Consider the following 16,474-nt stretch of genomic DNA (forward strand, 5'->3'; position numbering starts at 1 on the left):
TATGCATAAAATCCAGATACTTAGGAGGTAAAGATGTGCTTCCTAACATTACATCATCTTCAAATGGTACATTTTTCATTCAACTCTCAGGTCAGTGGATACTTTAGAAGATTTCTTAGAAATGTTCCTCCATTCTTTTTAATATGTACAAGTGACCTTGTTTTTCTCAACATCATTTTGCACAGAAGAATGAATTTGGCATTGCTTCTTGGTTTCACTCACTCTGAGATGAGCACAAGAATTACATCTTTGATCTGTCTCTCACTAGCACCTCCAACTTGACTGTGTTCTTCTAGACATGGAGCTCAAACATTCATTGTTTGCCCACTATGAGGCTTGCTATGTGGCTTTAGTTTCAATGATGGCCTCACAATGGTGTCATCGTGAGCATGTAAAAAGACAATACAAATCAGGAGAACACTGGAAAAAGCACACAAGTCAAGCTCAATAAATGATGACAATAATGACACTGTCTCTGGTTGTGGCTACTCTTAACCCTTATTACTGGGACTGAAAAGCAACAACAATAAAAGGATCAATCAAGTACATTTTGGCAGTAATTGTTCAAATATAAAAAGCATGTAAGCCTTTGAAATTTAGTTAAATATACTTTCAGAAATGTAGCCCATATTGTACACTCACAACTGTATGGTTATGTGCCACAAAATTTTTCATTGCATCACTGTATACAAATAATTAAAAAGAGGGAGAGACATTAATATACTCCTATGTGGCAGTAAAAAAAAAAAAAAAAAAAAAAAAAAAGCAATGCAGCAGCATGAAATGGCCAAATACATTAAGCTATTATTACCTATTTGTAGGAAAGAACACATATTTCCAGAAATATATACAATACAATGCAATGCATACCTCTGGCTAGCAATAGGGAATGTCTTTTACTGATAAACTTTCATACAATTCTAATTTTACCCTTTCATGAACATGCACCGTTTTTACAATTAAACAGAAGCCAGTTCAAAAACACTGTAGGTTATATTAGTAAGAGCCTTGTTTTTGCTGATGATCTCTGTGATATAAAATACATCATGAACTTAAATACAATGGATGTTTCTGTCTTCTACTTCCCTACATTTCTCTTCTTCTAACATCAAATATCTGCAATCGTCATTTCTCATAGGACTTTCTATTTCTAAAACACACTTTGATCTCAATATCCACTTTGTATTTGGGACAAGATTTTTGTACCTAAGGTACATTAAAAGTTTCTAAGCTTCCATACTCACATGCTTAAAAAACTGTGTGAGGTATCTATCCCTCTATCACCTACCCATCCCTGTCTGTCTGTCTGTCTGTCTGTCTGTCTGTATGTCTCTTTATTTACCAATCAATCTCTGGTAGCAGCTGAAGTCTTTTACTTCTATAAATAGAATTCCAAGTAGAATTACCAAATTGTTTTAAAGTATAAGTAAATTTCTCTGAAATGACTATAGGATCCTTTAGTAGGATCATTTCACAAATGACAATATACAAGTACTGTATATTAGAATTTTCTTCTTTACTAAGTCCCAGAATAGGCTGTGCAAAAGGATAGATAATCATGAAGAGGCACTGTTCACCAGAGCAGTAACCACAGGGTGAAGCAACATTTACTCAATCAACTAAAGCCATGAGTTTGCAAGTTAACTGTCAAAAACCAATGAGGTTCTTAGAAAACATTTGTAATGGAAAAAAGACACACTCTTTCCCTGTCTATAGTGGTTAAATCATCTAACAATGTGCAAAATTACAGTTGTGTCAATGAGAGTGGAGATGTGTTGAAGTTTAATGAAACAAGTTGCAACCCAAAGGATGTGTCAGTATAATTGAAGTAAATGTTATTTCAACGGTGTCCATTATAGAGGAAAGACAACTAACAACAACAGCCAAACCTATACCATGTGTAAGGAAAATGAGATTAGAAAACTCTTATTAATGAACAAAATAGCCACCTTATTGTATGAAATTGTCATTATTTCTAATTTCATGGACCCAGTTCTACAAACTAATGTAAGTCCACTCTGTGCCTAGAATTTTTAACAGAAAACAAGGCAGAAAAGGACAGATGGATTAAGATACTTATACTATTAGTCTGACTGCATAATGTAGGCATCTGAGAAAACTTAAACGAATAACAAAGAGTTGGCAACAATGTTGAGACAGAAGGATGAGCTACATGGGGATGGGAAAACACTAGGCCCAAGGCCTTGCTAACAACTTTGCCAGCTCCCTCTTCCAGTTAAAATGAGTATCAAGGACACCTTCTCAGAACATGCCCACATGTGGGCTGACCAGAGGGGCAAAGGCCTTTCTTTCAACTCCTTGAAAGGCCTGACAGGTATATCTCAGGCTGTTTAGAAGACACACCCACTGCTGCTCACCTGCTCTTGTGTGAGAGAAAAGCAGCCATAAAAGAAACATTAACAAACGGAAACTGCCATGTTTCAGGAATATCTTATTTACATGAAGAGGTGACTTGACCAATGAGGCCCACTAGAAATAGCTTGTTGGCATGTGTGCTAGCTGGCACTTGGCTTTCAAGAGGGCTGAAGCACATCAAAATCCCAACATAGTCACCAGTTACTTTCCATGCTTTCTCCTGTCTCTGAAGCTACTTTACCTACACAATATCTGGTGTACAATAGGATTGACTCCTAAGGTGTTTGGAATATGACCAGTAAGCTCAGTATCCTCTAGAGAGGCATTACCTATATATCTATAAAGTCTATCCCCATGCCAAATTCCGTGTTCTCTGAAAAAGTCCAATCCTACTTTATAAACAGTATAATAACTTCTGGCACTCAAAGCAGAGGGAACATTTTGGAAAGGGGTCATGGAAAGGATGTAAGAGCTAGAGGACCAGGAAGTCTGCTTTCAGATTATATCTCCAAGAAACGACAGGGAGGCTGAACAAATAAATGATGCTACAACAATATGGCTACCTACACAAGATCTGAACAACGAAAATACCAATAGATATGCTAGCAGGGAAAAGAGAAATCTCACTATACCCCATCCCTAGACAGAGAACTACAGGCAACTGATGACTGCTGAGAGAAGGAGAACTAGTTTTTTACACGGGTCTCTTAGTTGCTGTTCTATTGCTGTGAAGAGACACCATGACCAAGACAACTTATAAAAGAAAGCATTTAATTGGAGACTGGTTTACAGTTTTAGAGGGTTAGTTAGTTCATGCCCATCCTGGCAACAGGCAGAAAGGCATGGTGCTGGAGAGTGTATTATCTTATCCATAAGCTGGAGGGAAAGAGCACACTACTGGACTGGCTGTGCATCTTTGAAACTTCACAGCCCTCCCACAGTGACACACCCCCTTCAACAAGGCCACACCTCCTAATTGCTTCCTACATAGTTCACAAATGGGAACTAAACATCCAAATATATGAGCCTATGGGGGCCATTCTCATCCAAACCACCACAAGGGGTGAATCCTCTCACTTGTTGGCCAATACCAAGTGGTCAGCCCTGAAATCACATACACACAAGCAACACTAAACAAACTCAGCAGGTTGTATTTATGTATGCATGCATATGCATATATATGTACATATATTGTATGTATGTACTTGTAACCATAATAATCAAAGACAAACAGGCCACCAATTTGAGTGGGAGTGATGGGGAAGGATGGAAGAATTGGAGGAAATCGAAGAGAGAAATGATGTAATTATAGTTTAATTAAAATTACATGAAATAAAAATACATTTTGTGGAAAAATAAACCTAATTAAAAACATACCATCATTAATTCCTTTAAATTCTTATATACACCCCTACTTCTTTCTATTTATTCTTTGGTTAAGAAGAGGACTAAGAAGTTCTCAAAGCTGGACTCCCTGAACTATTATTTCCTTCAGTCCTTACAACACCTGTCTTCAAGTCCTAGCAATGAACAAAATGCATTCTTTATATGAAGCTGGTCAAGTGCAGGCAGCCAGTTTCAGTAGACAATCCCTATACTATCACATTACAAGATACTCATGTGGTCACTGCCACTGCCAACTTTGGCTATATTTTTTGACCACTGCCACAATTACACATCAAGTATATCTGTCACCAAAATCCGGTTGGACCCACACACAGGATGATTACAGAACAGTGGCCACGCCATCCTCCAGGAATCCCAGCTTCTCCCAAGACTCAGAGCATCAGTCATCCTTCTGAAAAGAGTCGGTGACTTGGAAGACAACGACTTTTCAGAATGCTGTAAAATATATGCACGATTTTAAGGAATACCATTATAGAATTATATGGGTGTTCTTCTACCCTAAAGACACCCTAATGGAGTTCAGGGTCCCCTTGTAAAGTTAGCAACAGGTGACTGATCACTACTGAGAAGGGCTTCAGAATCACACTATCTTTTGGAATCAGCACTCACACTGTTAGCCAGTTCCCCTCATGCTGAACTCATGGAGATTTACTTGTAATGTCAAGCATTTGCTGGCTTCACTCTCACCTCTTGGGAACTGCCTGGAGTAAATCTAAACTTTCCTGTGAACAACAACCCAGCAGGTATTTAAACAATTTGAACAAGTGATTATATGTTCTCCCGAAATCGTCATTTTAACAAGCCAACATTTCTTTATTGGCTGCATAGCACTGTTGATCTTCCTCAGCTCATAAATTAATCACATGTTTTCTGTAAGTTCATCTGACTTGCATGTCATCTGATTTGCATGTCCATTATTTGCAGAGAGGACTCCTCCAAGTCTGTCTAAATTTCCCAGTAAGGGCTCTTCTCACATATGTAAGTCAACGATGGGAAACTCAGAGCAGTCTGCAGGAGGATTTCTAATAAAAATCTCTCTCCAAGAGGAACCAGAACAAGCCCCTCTCCTGACAATCCCCAGTGACAACAGTTAGTACTGAAAGAGGAGATATAAGTAGAGGCAAACATGACAGTCCACGTTTTATTATTTTTTAAAATAAACGAGCTCATAAGCTAAACAGGGAACTGGTTTACTGTGAGAATGAAGATGCTTTTTGTCTCTGAAACAAAAATCTTAAGTTAGCACAATGTAACATGGGTGACCACTATCGTGGCTAACTACTATAGGAAGTATGAGCCACTGTGGAATGTTTTTCTCACTTCTCTCTCTGCCCTTCATACACTGCCAAAATGTCTTCTGTGTCTTCTGCCTTCCAGGCCTGTGAGAACACTTCCCCTGACACCTGGAACTTCACTCCTTCCCTTTTCTGCTGTCTAGTAGAGGGACAAAGTCTAGCAGAACCCAGATAAAAGATCTCATCTACCCACAGAGACTATGGCTAGCCTGTCCTGTATTTCAAAATAAAAGTTCTAAAGACCTCAGACCCATCTGAATACATCCCCTTCATTCATTCTCTAAGTCTAACAATCTGTATTCACATTTTTTATAACATAAAATGTCAGCATGAAATGATATCAAAGGTTTAACTGAGCTCATTAGTAAGTGAGGTAATTGGTAAGATGTTTGTCAGTTCAAAAAGGAATCCAAAGACTGGACATATGTATTCATCACAAAGATGAAATTAACAAAGAGACGCAACACCCCTCTAGAGGGCAACAACCAATTGTATCAGATACAATCTGAACTTCAGTGGATAAAATCTTTTGATGTTCTGTCATGTTTTTTTTTTTTTAATTGCTCTTTACATATTGTGAAACAGGGCAAAGACGAGGCTCAGGACATTATAAAGATATTAAGCACACTCCCCCTCCCATTTAACTGCAGTTCAGCAAGGTAAGAGATATGTGTTTAGTCTTTCCTGGTTGAAGGAGACACAATCTGTGAAGGTGTAACATGGAAGCCACAGTGCACGACTAGTACTCTGCTGTAGGCTCTTTATCAGTCTCTGTTGTTATGTCTGGGATGTCCAACTACCATTTTAAACCCCAAATTATGCACCCTAGAAAAGCAACAAGAGTACCCTTCTAAAGAGGTCTAGTAACTATAAGCAGCAACAGAAAACAAGATGCCTGTATTTTCCAAACATCACAAGTGCCCTCTGCCCCTCCCTCTCAGGTTCCTGAACAAGCCCCAGATGACTGCACCAAGCAGAGGGCTCACGAGTCATGTGCTGCTGAATTCAGTGGGGAAACATTTCATGCTGGCAGAGCTAAGAAAACAGCTCCAATCTATACCTAAAACCAAGAGTAGAGACTTTACAGTCCATTTCCCAGACTGTGAGACATTTGCTTTATTTATTTTCACAAGTCGTTTCTTAGGCAAAGCACTCCAGAGCATGGAATACAGCTGAGGCCTAAAAAGCTCAATAGGTACAAGTCCAACATCTGAACCTAATTTTGGATGACAAGCCCCTCTCATTTTCATGACAAAGAAAAAGAAACATTGTGCAAATATTATTTTCAGAAGTGATGCAGGTCCATATTCCCCTATGACACTATGGTGTGCAATAATACAGAACAAATGACTTTAGTAAAGCTTGTTAAAGTCAGTTTTGACCTGTATGTCACCATGGAGTGCTACAGACCCAAATATAATGTGGTCTGGTTGGAAAGTAACATGCTTGGGCACCGAGTCCAATGCAGTGTGGAAATCCAGGCAGTGGTGTCTGTGGCCTTTTGTGGCTCCACATCTTGGTACCAGGCTTATTGCTACTAGAGCAGCTTTCAAGAAGCTGTCAAGCAGGCTCTTGTGTTCTGTAAGATGCTCTTGGGAAAACAATGTGCATTTATGATTTGCAGTATAAAGCTCAACACAGAAGGAGAGGACCCTTTGGAAACAGTAATTAAGAAAATCTGGGTAATAGCACATAAAGGCATATTTCACCCTGGGAATAGCTAGGTACACCACCAATGTGGGACCAACTGTCCCCTAGTAGAAGAAGAACTGTGTCTCTAATTTTAAGCCTTCACTGGCTCCATGATATACTACTGAATTAATGATGGCTTGGGGGGGGGGGGGGTAGAAGGGGTATAGAAACATAAAAAAGCTTCTGTTGGAAGATAGCACTTTGTCAGAATTATCTGTATGCGGGTAAATGGAGAAGCACATCATACAAATGAAGGAAACAATGCCGTTCCTTCCCTGCAGGGCAGATCCTAAGTCTGCTCACATCCAACACTGTTCTACATTGTGCGGAATGGCAGGCGTGTAGGACCCTGAAACATGAGGGCGGAACCCTTCGATGGAATTCTCTGCAGTGATCCAAGACTAGTTCCCCAAATCACTAGGTTCTCACAGAGGGAGGAATTTTGGGAACCTAGGGGTAATTAGAAGTGGCAAATCCTAATTTACAGGGAAGCACAAACCGTCTTCCTCCTGTCCAGAGGAGAGAGGATGCAGCAGCAGCAGGTGTGTCTGACCACTGGAGAAAACAACAGAAACATACACAGGAAAGAGCTTTCCTTTTCCTTTATCTTCCTAAGGGGCCACTTCCTGGCATTCATGCCTTTCGTGGACCTACTTCCTGGAGCTGGTGAGTCAGGCATGCTTAGAGAGGTCTGTCTTGGAATGTGGGGTCATAGCTCTAAGAGTCTAGAGAGAATCAGGGAGTGGCCAAGCATAAAGCTTGGAGCATCCCATCTAAATCTGACTAGAGTCTGGAGACTGGAAGAGCTGTAGGTTAGAGAAGGCTACATATGCCTGGCTCCTCCATCACAGTCACTTCAGGTATTGCCAACCAATTACCACTCTATTTCTTATTGAAACCATTCATCTTTTCTGAATCATTCTCCAAGTGCTTCAGGCTTCTATTTCCAGTTGTTCAGAATTAGCAATCAAGATACAATTTTTTTCCCTCATTTACACTTGAACTTGTTTGTACACTTACAGTTCTAAGGAATGTCATACAGAGGGTGTGTACTGGTCTGGCATGTCTCTTATGCTGTACAGTCCTTGGGGGTTTGTTAGGGTGGTAACCAGAATTAACAGATACTTGTGGCTTCTCGGATATTGTGAGACAGTGGTGTCCCTTTCTGTAGAGCTACAGCTGTCACTAAGACCATTTGCTCATATTTCCTACCCAAACATACTCTGGGTTCCACAGGTTGCTATGGCAGTTTGTTCTCACGCCTAATGAAATTCCACACCTGCAGAAATTTGGGTATGAAAGTGAGGTGTGCACGTGTGTTTCAATGCACACAGATGAGATGCTCCCCAAATGCCGTGCGTGAAGTCACACTTAGAATGCTGTTCCTTGATAGCCCTGCCCTTAAGCACTCTATGGCACAGATGGAGGGGCTCCAGCACAGTTAAGGACGCCGCCCTCTACACCTGACACACAGTCAACTCTGTCTTGCACCAGTGTTGTCGCAGGAACCTGCTTAAGAGTTAATAGTCTGGAGTACAAAGATAGCTGTTCTGCTGCAGCTGAGAATAACTGCTGTCTCTTGGGTTCCATCCAAACTCAAAGGCCCAAGTCTCTTCCAGTGGGGGGACTGAGGCAGGGCCATTAGGCAACAGGTGCTGAGGGACAGGTAGGCAGTTGCTTCTCTAGCCCATGTGTAGAAGCAGGAGGAGAACATCACAGGAAGTGGTCCCATTATGCCACGTCACTTTCCCTCAGCTGCACAGTCCTTAGTTATTCTGTCACTGTATGAATGATTATGAGTGAACAAATACAGGGATTCCCATCCCATCCTCTTCCAGTCTGGTGCTTTCTACCTATGGGGACCCAGAGTAAAGCAATGCTACTAGCTGAAGAGATGTATTGGGAAGCACAAGTGGGGGACAGAATTCAGAAGGGAGATGGATGCCTGTTTCCATATGTATAATACTGTGAAAACCAAGTATCTACAGACTGTGGAGTCACAACCTCCAAAGCTGGGGCTGGAGTTGGCATTGAAGTTCAGGGTTTAGGCTGGAGAGACAGGTAAGTTAACCTCCTTAATTTCCATTCCTTTATTGCATCTCAGCTTAGTCTCAGATTCACTATTAGTTGAGGATGACCTTGAACTTGAACTTCCTGACTTAGGCCAATTCACCCTTTTATAGGCAACCTCAGCCCTTCTCCCCAGTCCCCACCTCCATTTGCCTATCCTGGGAAGTCACCATATTGATGTCGAACTTAGTGAGTACACTCTATCAACATAGTATATACTACAGCCCTGAACTCCTACACACCACGATCCTTCTGCCCACCCACCCAAGTAACTGGGACTTGATGTGTGAACACTGCAATCGCAGACCTTGAACTTCCAGGCCTCCTGCTCCCCCCCCCCAGTACTGGGATTAGAGGTGTGCACCTCTACACATGTTTATGGGGTGCTAGGGCTTGTACCCAGGGCTTCGAGTATGCCAGGTCAGCATTCTACCATCTCTGAGCAACAGCCCAGCCCAACCCCTCAATTCTTGAAAATCCAGAGGAGTCAAGGAACAGGAAGAGAAGGAAAGGCTTTCAAAACTGAGATGATCAAGATGAATATTCTGGCTTTAGTTAGCAGAAGAAAGCCAGCAGGCACAGTGTGTGCACATGCTGAATCAGTACCTTCATGGTAGGAAGAGATCCATGCCTCAGAGTAACTTTCTATATTTCAAAATGGCATCTATCAGTCAAGAGCTTGCTAAAGATGGAAACACAATTTCTCTGGATACAGACCTAATGGTGCAAGAAAGTCTAAAGGGAGGAAGAGTAAAGCAACACAGTGTAGCCTCTTTTGTAGTCAAACCAAAGAAACAGTCCCAAGTGAAGTATCCATTTTACATAGTTGAAATATTTTGTATTTTGTATAGCTTCATGGGTATTTGAATGGAATGCTTTTTGTTTCCTGAACCTTGGATTTTTGTTTCCAAAGAGCATTGTCTTCTACTGATTTTAATTTCAACTGGATTGTGAGACACATGGGGAAAGTAAAGCATTTCAACGACTTCTTCTGCAACAGAGACATTCAGACTTCTAGCAGTGATGGGCAGACCATGCAATATTCATTCCCTTCCCTTAGGCAGCACTGCTTCTCAGGTGGTTGCTGAGGCATGCTCTGTGGATGCACAAATTTATGATTTGAGAAGAAAGCTATCATTTATTAAGTTTCTTTTTAAAATTTTTGAAGAATGGTGATTTAACAAAAACTAGAATGTCTACTTTGGTGATTGGGATTAAGAGTGTAACAATAATAGTGTTTGAAAATGTGCAAAACACACTTTCATCATCTCTAACCAGCATGAAGGCCTGTTCGGTTAGCTTCAGACATAATTCTGAAGAATGTAGGATTGAATTATGTCACAGGTTTGAACAAAGTCTGTGGCAAGGTACTATACATCTGGTTCCCATTGACCATGTAAATTACTTGCATGGTAAGTACACACACACACACACACACACACACACACACACACACACACTCATGCACATTCAAACACACAGCCACACACCTTGGCCTTATACCTCCCAGAGAAGAGTGAAGAACTGAGGATAGGAAGAAGGACCCTGAAGAAGCTCCAGGAAGGAAATAATGCCAGGATTGCTTTGACGACTCAAGCATTATTTGCATTTTAACTTAAAAATTTTGGTAGAATCTGTGGTGCCTTTGTTATGTTCAAATAGGCTAGCTGGACTGCATAGTTCCTTACCGGTTCCTGGAAGGCTATGCACAGGACAGCACTTATACAGGAGCTGGGGCAGCAGTCACCATGGTTCTGCAGTTCACCCACTGGCTCCCTTGGCTGCTGTGGGGCAGTGGCAGCTCAGCAACTGCTCCAGAGACCTTTCCCTGTGTCCTGTTTTATTATTTTTGGATGAGACGTGTGTGTGTATTCAGCAATGTCAGGAGGCCATAGTTTTAAGAGGACACACACATCAAGGTCAGAGGCAGTGAGGCCAGTCACAGCTGTCAGTGTGCACTTCCTATCCACTGTCCCTTCCCTCCTGCCCAAAGACACGCATGTAGCTCTACCAGCTGATGCAAAGAAATAGCCTGTCAGAGAGTTTTTCCAGCTTCTGGGACTGCTTATAAACAATCCCCTATGGCAAATCCAAAAGAGACTGACAAACCATAACTTCCTGATGGGTCCTGTTTCCCTCACTGGAAATTGATTCAAAACAATCTTGTGCATTTCTCAAACAAAGCAGTTTTGTTTTGAAAAGCAAGATAAAGATATTTCAAGGTAAGATAGAGAATAATGAACTATAGAAAATCGTGAAACATAAAAAAGAAAAGAAAATACATCAAAGTAAATCACCCACAATCTTTCCTAACAAACTGTCTGTCTACACACCCCTAAAAACTTATGATCATACTAATTACATGGTTTTAGATCTTGTTTTTTAACCTTGACATTAAATGCTGAGAACTTTCTCATGTTATTAAAATATCTTGGGAAATGTCACTTTCAGATTGCTCTTGGAATCACTGCAAAGAACATCCTCAGCTCTAACTCTCCCTACTTCTCAGATCACTTCCTGGAAGTACAGTGCTCCAGGCTCTGCAGACTCAATTTATGATTGAAGAACTGTAGGCCAATCAAGACTTCCGAATCAGGCTCCCGTTTAAACTTCACATACAGCAATAATCAAGAGTGAAGGCCAATGGCACATTGTGTGCATGCCCTGCTCTGCCAGGTATGAGCAAGTTTCCCAGCCCCTGACACATGTAAAAGAAGGTGGGCCCTGTGGGAAGGAACAGGCTGTTAAGGTGACTTTTAGTGGGGGAACTTGGGGCAGCCCCTCTAAATTTACCCAGTCGAATGTGGTAATGTTTCAACAGGTAACAGGGCTTCCCACAGGGTTATCAACTCACCCTGTGTTGGATTTCCCACCTCACTTGTAGCCTCCTAAAGATCTAGCAGGCCTGTATCTGTTCAGCAATGATCACAAAAGGTGAACAGTTTGAGTAACTATTAAATAGTCTTAAGAGAACCAAAGGGAAACTAACAAATCGTGAACAGGGAAGAAGAACAGGGCATGGGAACACGACCCAGAGGCTGAAAGGGCCATTTCTAGAAGAAGGATAAAAACATGGAGTCAATCCTCTCACTGGTGAAGCCAACAGTAGTCAAAGGGGTGAGAGAGTCACTTGAGTCACAGCCTAGAGGCAGTTCTCCTTTTCTGTGCCCACAGCCTGTAAGTCTTCCACTCCTCCGTGGAGCCTATGACAAGATGACAGTCATTGGTTTTATTAATATGGGCTTCTCCTATTTACTCCAGGGAATCTGACATACTTGTCTACCCATCACAGAATCTTGCTGGGTCTTCCTAGAGCATACACTCTGTACACTGGCTAATTGCACACTAACTTGGTCTTCACCACTACATTGTGTCACTGAGTCAAACCCAGACACCCAGAGCCTGTCATTTCTTACTGCTTTACAGTTAGGGATTGTCTACAGAGCCTCATCTCTCAACAGAACACACAGGCACAGGCTGTCCCAGAGCCTGCAAGGTCTGAAGATGCTTCTGGCTGGATGCTACTGTGTTCCTCATAGACTCTGCAAAGAGGTGGAAGGAGGGAAAGACAGGAAGCTTGTATTTCTAACCAGGATGGCTTCTGCCATTTTCTTTAGGCCTTTATCACTTTACATCACAAACGTTAAGCTAAGCATCACAGGTTGAAAATTCAATAGCTGGAAACCAAATAAGCACTTCTAAAGAAGCTCAGAAATCAGGCTTAGGATGCAGCCCAGTGGTGGAGGGCAGCCCTGACTGGTGCAATGTCAGGTCGAGGTTATTTTGCTAGCTCCCTTTCCCAATCCTGACATCTAGTAGAGTGGATACTAGAAGAGCCACTGCTTAGTCTACATCCCAGTGAAGTAAACAAACAAAAAGGAAGAGAATGGAAGCTCACCCTTTAATACTCCAGTCGAGCACACAGCCTGTGGATAGACAAGGCACCAGCTACAAGACAGTAGCTCATCCTACCTCCTAGTTCAGCTGGCTTGTCTGACAGCTATGTAGGAAACAGAGGGTTCCTTTTGTCTTTAATTCTGTGACCCCAGCATATGTTTCCCCTAGGTCCTATTTTGATAAAATAACCCCTCTCTGCACTGCAAACACTGGCTGCCCTCAATATCCAGGAGCTGGAAGAACAGCAACCCTTGTGTCCCATGCAGTACAGCTTTCATCGCCATGTGCTCCTGCTGTAAGGGGAACATCCAAGGAGTTGGGGTTTCATCCAGCCAGAATAAACAAACCAAATAGAAGGAATAAAGAGCACTGGTCAAATTTACCTCCCCTACATGTCCTCAAAATGTTCCCAGTACCAGATTAGCAACATGCAGAGATCACAATGGCCAAACCATGACCAGCATGGAGAAGATTCTGGAATGATTTAACTAAGCTAGATCAAACACACACACACACACACACACACACACACACACACACACACACACACGTAGGGGAAGACCATAGTGAAAATTACCTTTCCTGAAGTGACATACAGGAATGCAACATGAAAACTCAAATCATGAAATCTGAGGATTTAGAGGTCAGAGGTAACACAGGCAAGATCGGGCACACCTGTGAAAGCCTGATCTCTTCCCTCAAGATCTGCAGTCTATGCACCTAATGGTGTCTATAGCCCTGTTGGCTTTGTAAACTCTGGGAAGGGATAAGAACACTTTCTAGATACTCAACACTGGTTAAATGACACAAAGGACAGAAGTTAAAGACCTCTTTCTATGCTTGTTGTCACCATAATGTAGTGAATGACACATTATTGTCACCTCTGAAGAACTACTCCCTACTGTTCCCAGGATTTAAAACTCATGTGAACAATAAGTAAATACAGCACAGCCAGATGCCATCTATGGTCAGCTGGTTCATTGTTTTAAAAGCTCTAGTCTAAAGCCCAAAGATTGTTAACAGATGCAGTTTCTGGCTAGAGACTGGGAAAAACCTCATTTAAACAAAAGGATATGTTGTGATTGGAGCTAAAAAGGGAATTACCTCTAAAGATAAGAACCACAAACATTTCCTATTTGAAAATACCCCCACCTCCACCAACAGGCCTCGTTTTGGACCTTTCATGAACGTTTAAGAATTGGACAGTGGATTGCTGTGTACGCAAACCAGGATGGGGCTGCCAGTGTAGCAACTGTGAGAGCCGCAAGGCCACAACATCCATCTCTGACACTCCCATAGTCAATCAGGCAAGATTCCAATTCATTTCTTGCTAGCATTTTCACTCCAGGAATACTTCCCCTGCTTGCATTTTGGCTTTGGAAATAAGTTTTCAGCCAGAGACTCAGATAGCTGTTTGCTAAATCACACAGTTGATAAGCAGAGGAGCCACTGCTGGGATTCCAGTTCTGCTGGAAGAGAGAAGGCAGCTGGCTGAGGAGTGCCTGGCGCCGGGCTCTGTTCTGGCCTTGCTTGAGTCCATGACTTCTGTTCACTTTTGCATAGAGAGCCAGCTTTTCATAGCTCCTGTGGTCTGTTTCTGTCGGCTGCCATGGGCCCTACCCTGTGGCTTCACTGTGTGGGAGAATGTTTGTGCTGCCCTGGGTTCTCATCCTGAAAGATGGAGATCTGAAGGAGCCATATGTATAGCTTGCCCTCAGCCTGAGAAATGGATGTGGTTTGGCTTAGTGGTGATAAGCCTGAACTGAAAAACCTATGTTTCAAGGGAAATAATGTGTTTTATAGTGAAAGATGGTCTCCATGGAGCCCATTCTAGGAGACATCACAAGACATGAAGCAAACAGCATATGCTTTTGCTGTTTAAGTTTTTATGACATTATATGTTTCTTGATTTATTGCAGGATCCAAAATCCACAAGCATAATATAGTTTTAACAATGTGAGACATTCTAGTCAAGAAAACCTGAAGTCCAGAGGCTATAGAAATGGCTCAGTTAGTAAAGTGCTTGACTCATAAGCCTAAGGTCCAGAGTTTTGATCCTCAGTACCCATGTAAATGCCAAATATGGCATCTTGTATCCAGAATCCAGTATTGGGGAGGCAGAGACACAGGGATCCTTGGCCTTGCTGGACTACTAGGCTAACAGAATCAACAAGCTCTGGGTTTACAGACAGACCTTCTCTCAGAAAATGAAATGAACAGTGACTGAGAACAAACTAGATGTACACACACACACACACACACACACACGCACGCACGCACGCACGCACGCGCGCGCGCGCGCGCGCTGAGGCCTGTAGAGGGATCCTATAAGCCTGGAAGTTGAAAAATGAACAGCTGCTGTGAGCCTGAGGTCATTACTATATTTTAGTGATTGCCTTCTCTACTGTAAGGGGCAGTAGTTTCCATGATTAACTTTTAATTGCTGTCAAGGATGTAATAAAATATGAGAAAGAAGAAACCCTTTCCCCAGTAAGCTGCTCGCTCCCATTTGCATTTCCTCTCTCATCCTCTGGGACATATCTTCAAACCCTGACCTGCAATGTTTCATAATTTAGAGGGGAAAAAATCTGCACTAGGATTAACCAAATAGACCATGCCCTCTGTGTACAGTGAGATAGTTCAGTGTGTGTGTGTGTGTGTGAGTGGGTAAATGCATTTGCCCTAACAATCAGAAGTTTGATCCCTGGGTCCTACATGGAAAGGAGAGTACCAACTCCCACAGATGTTCTCTCTAATACTGCCACATGTGTGTCATGGCATGCACCCAAACACAATAAACAAATTATTAATAACAAGTAAGTAATTGAAGAAAAAAGATAGCCACATAATCCATCAGAGGAGGCCCAAACACATCTTATTTTCATATTAAAATTTCTTTGAATGATATGTGCTGCTTCATGCTTTGGAAGTCCTTTCAACACAAGAGAGTTTTCTGGTTGGTAAGACATGACCAACATGAAAGAGCAGAAGGGGGTACACTCACTGACAGGGCACTGGGTTACTGAAGGATGATGACTTTAGGATTATAATCTGAGTTGATCTGATGATGGCTCCAGGATGATCCTGAGATGTTTTAGCAAAGGCCACCAAAGAGAAATCTTGCACACCATTTACCTGTTTTAACTGCACAGGTGGAAAAGTAAATAGGCTTTAAATTTTGTGGTAACGTTTATAGTACCACTAGAAATTGTTATTAGTCTAGTACAAAGTATGAGAAGACATCTACAAAAGTCAGTGAGAGACAGTGCCCCACAGGCACCTACTGTCAACTGCAGCAATGTGCACACAGACTCACTGGTTACTGAGACATGGAGGATTATCCTTGGAGGGTTGCACACCAGTGACACAGGGCAGAAGTGCTGTGAGACAGCCAAGCAAGTAGATGGAGGCTCCAAAATGCATGCATCTCATCATAGAAGCTTCCCTGATACAGGGTTGCCACCATTTGTTGCTGAGTCCCTTGGTCAAGAGTGCATAATCAGAGTATCTGCTCCATGTTACAAAGAGGTAGCACTTTCTCGTAGATGCCCACTCTGGCCTGGACATTTAACTCCCTTAATTCAAATCTCAGATGGAACAGGGCGGAAACACATATAGGGATGGTCTTAGAATCTGGTGCAGGCTTTAGGAAACAGAAGCATGAACTTTATTTCAGTCCTCTCCGCCCAGGGATGCCCAGTGCCATGGATGCTAGAGAGAAAGGGATTTTGGTTGAC

The 16,474-nt window shown here is 42.1% G+C and overlaps 1 protein-coding gene across 2 annotated transcripts in view; it reads right to left on the bottom strand.

The window, feature by feature from the left end:
- Positions 1 to 16,474, bottom strand: part of Daam1 (dishevelled associated activator of morphogenesis 1) — a 168,409-nt gene that overhangs the window by 60,347 nt on the left and 91,588 nt on the right. The window lies entirely within an intron of this gene.

The sequence above is a fragment of the Cricetulus griseus genome, chromosome 5 (genome assembly GCF_003668045.3).
Source record: "Cricetulus griseus strain 17A/GY chromosome 5, alternate assembly CriGri-PICRH-1.0, whole genome shotgun sequence".
Lineage (NCBI taxonomy): Eukaryota > Metazoa > Chordata > Mammalia > Rodentia > Cricetidae > Cricetulus > Cricetulus griseus.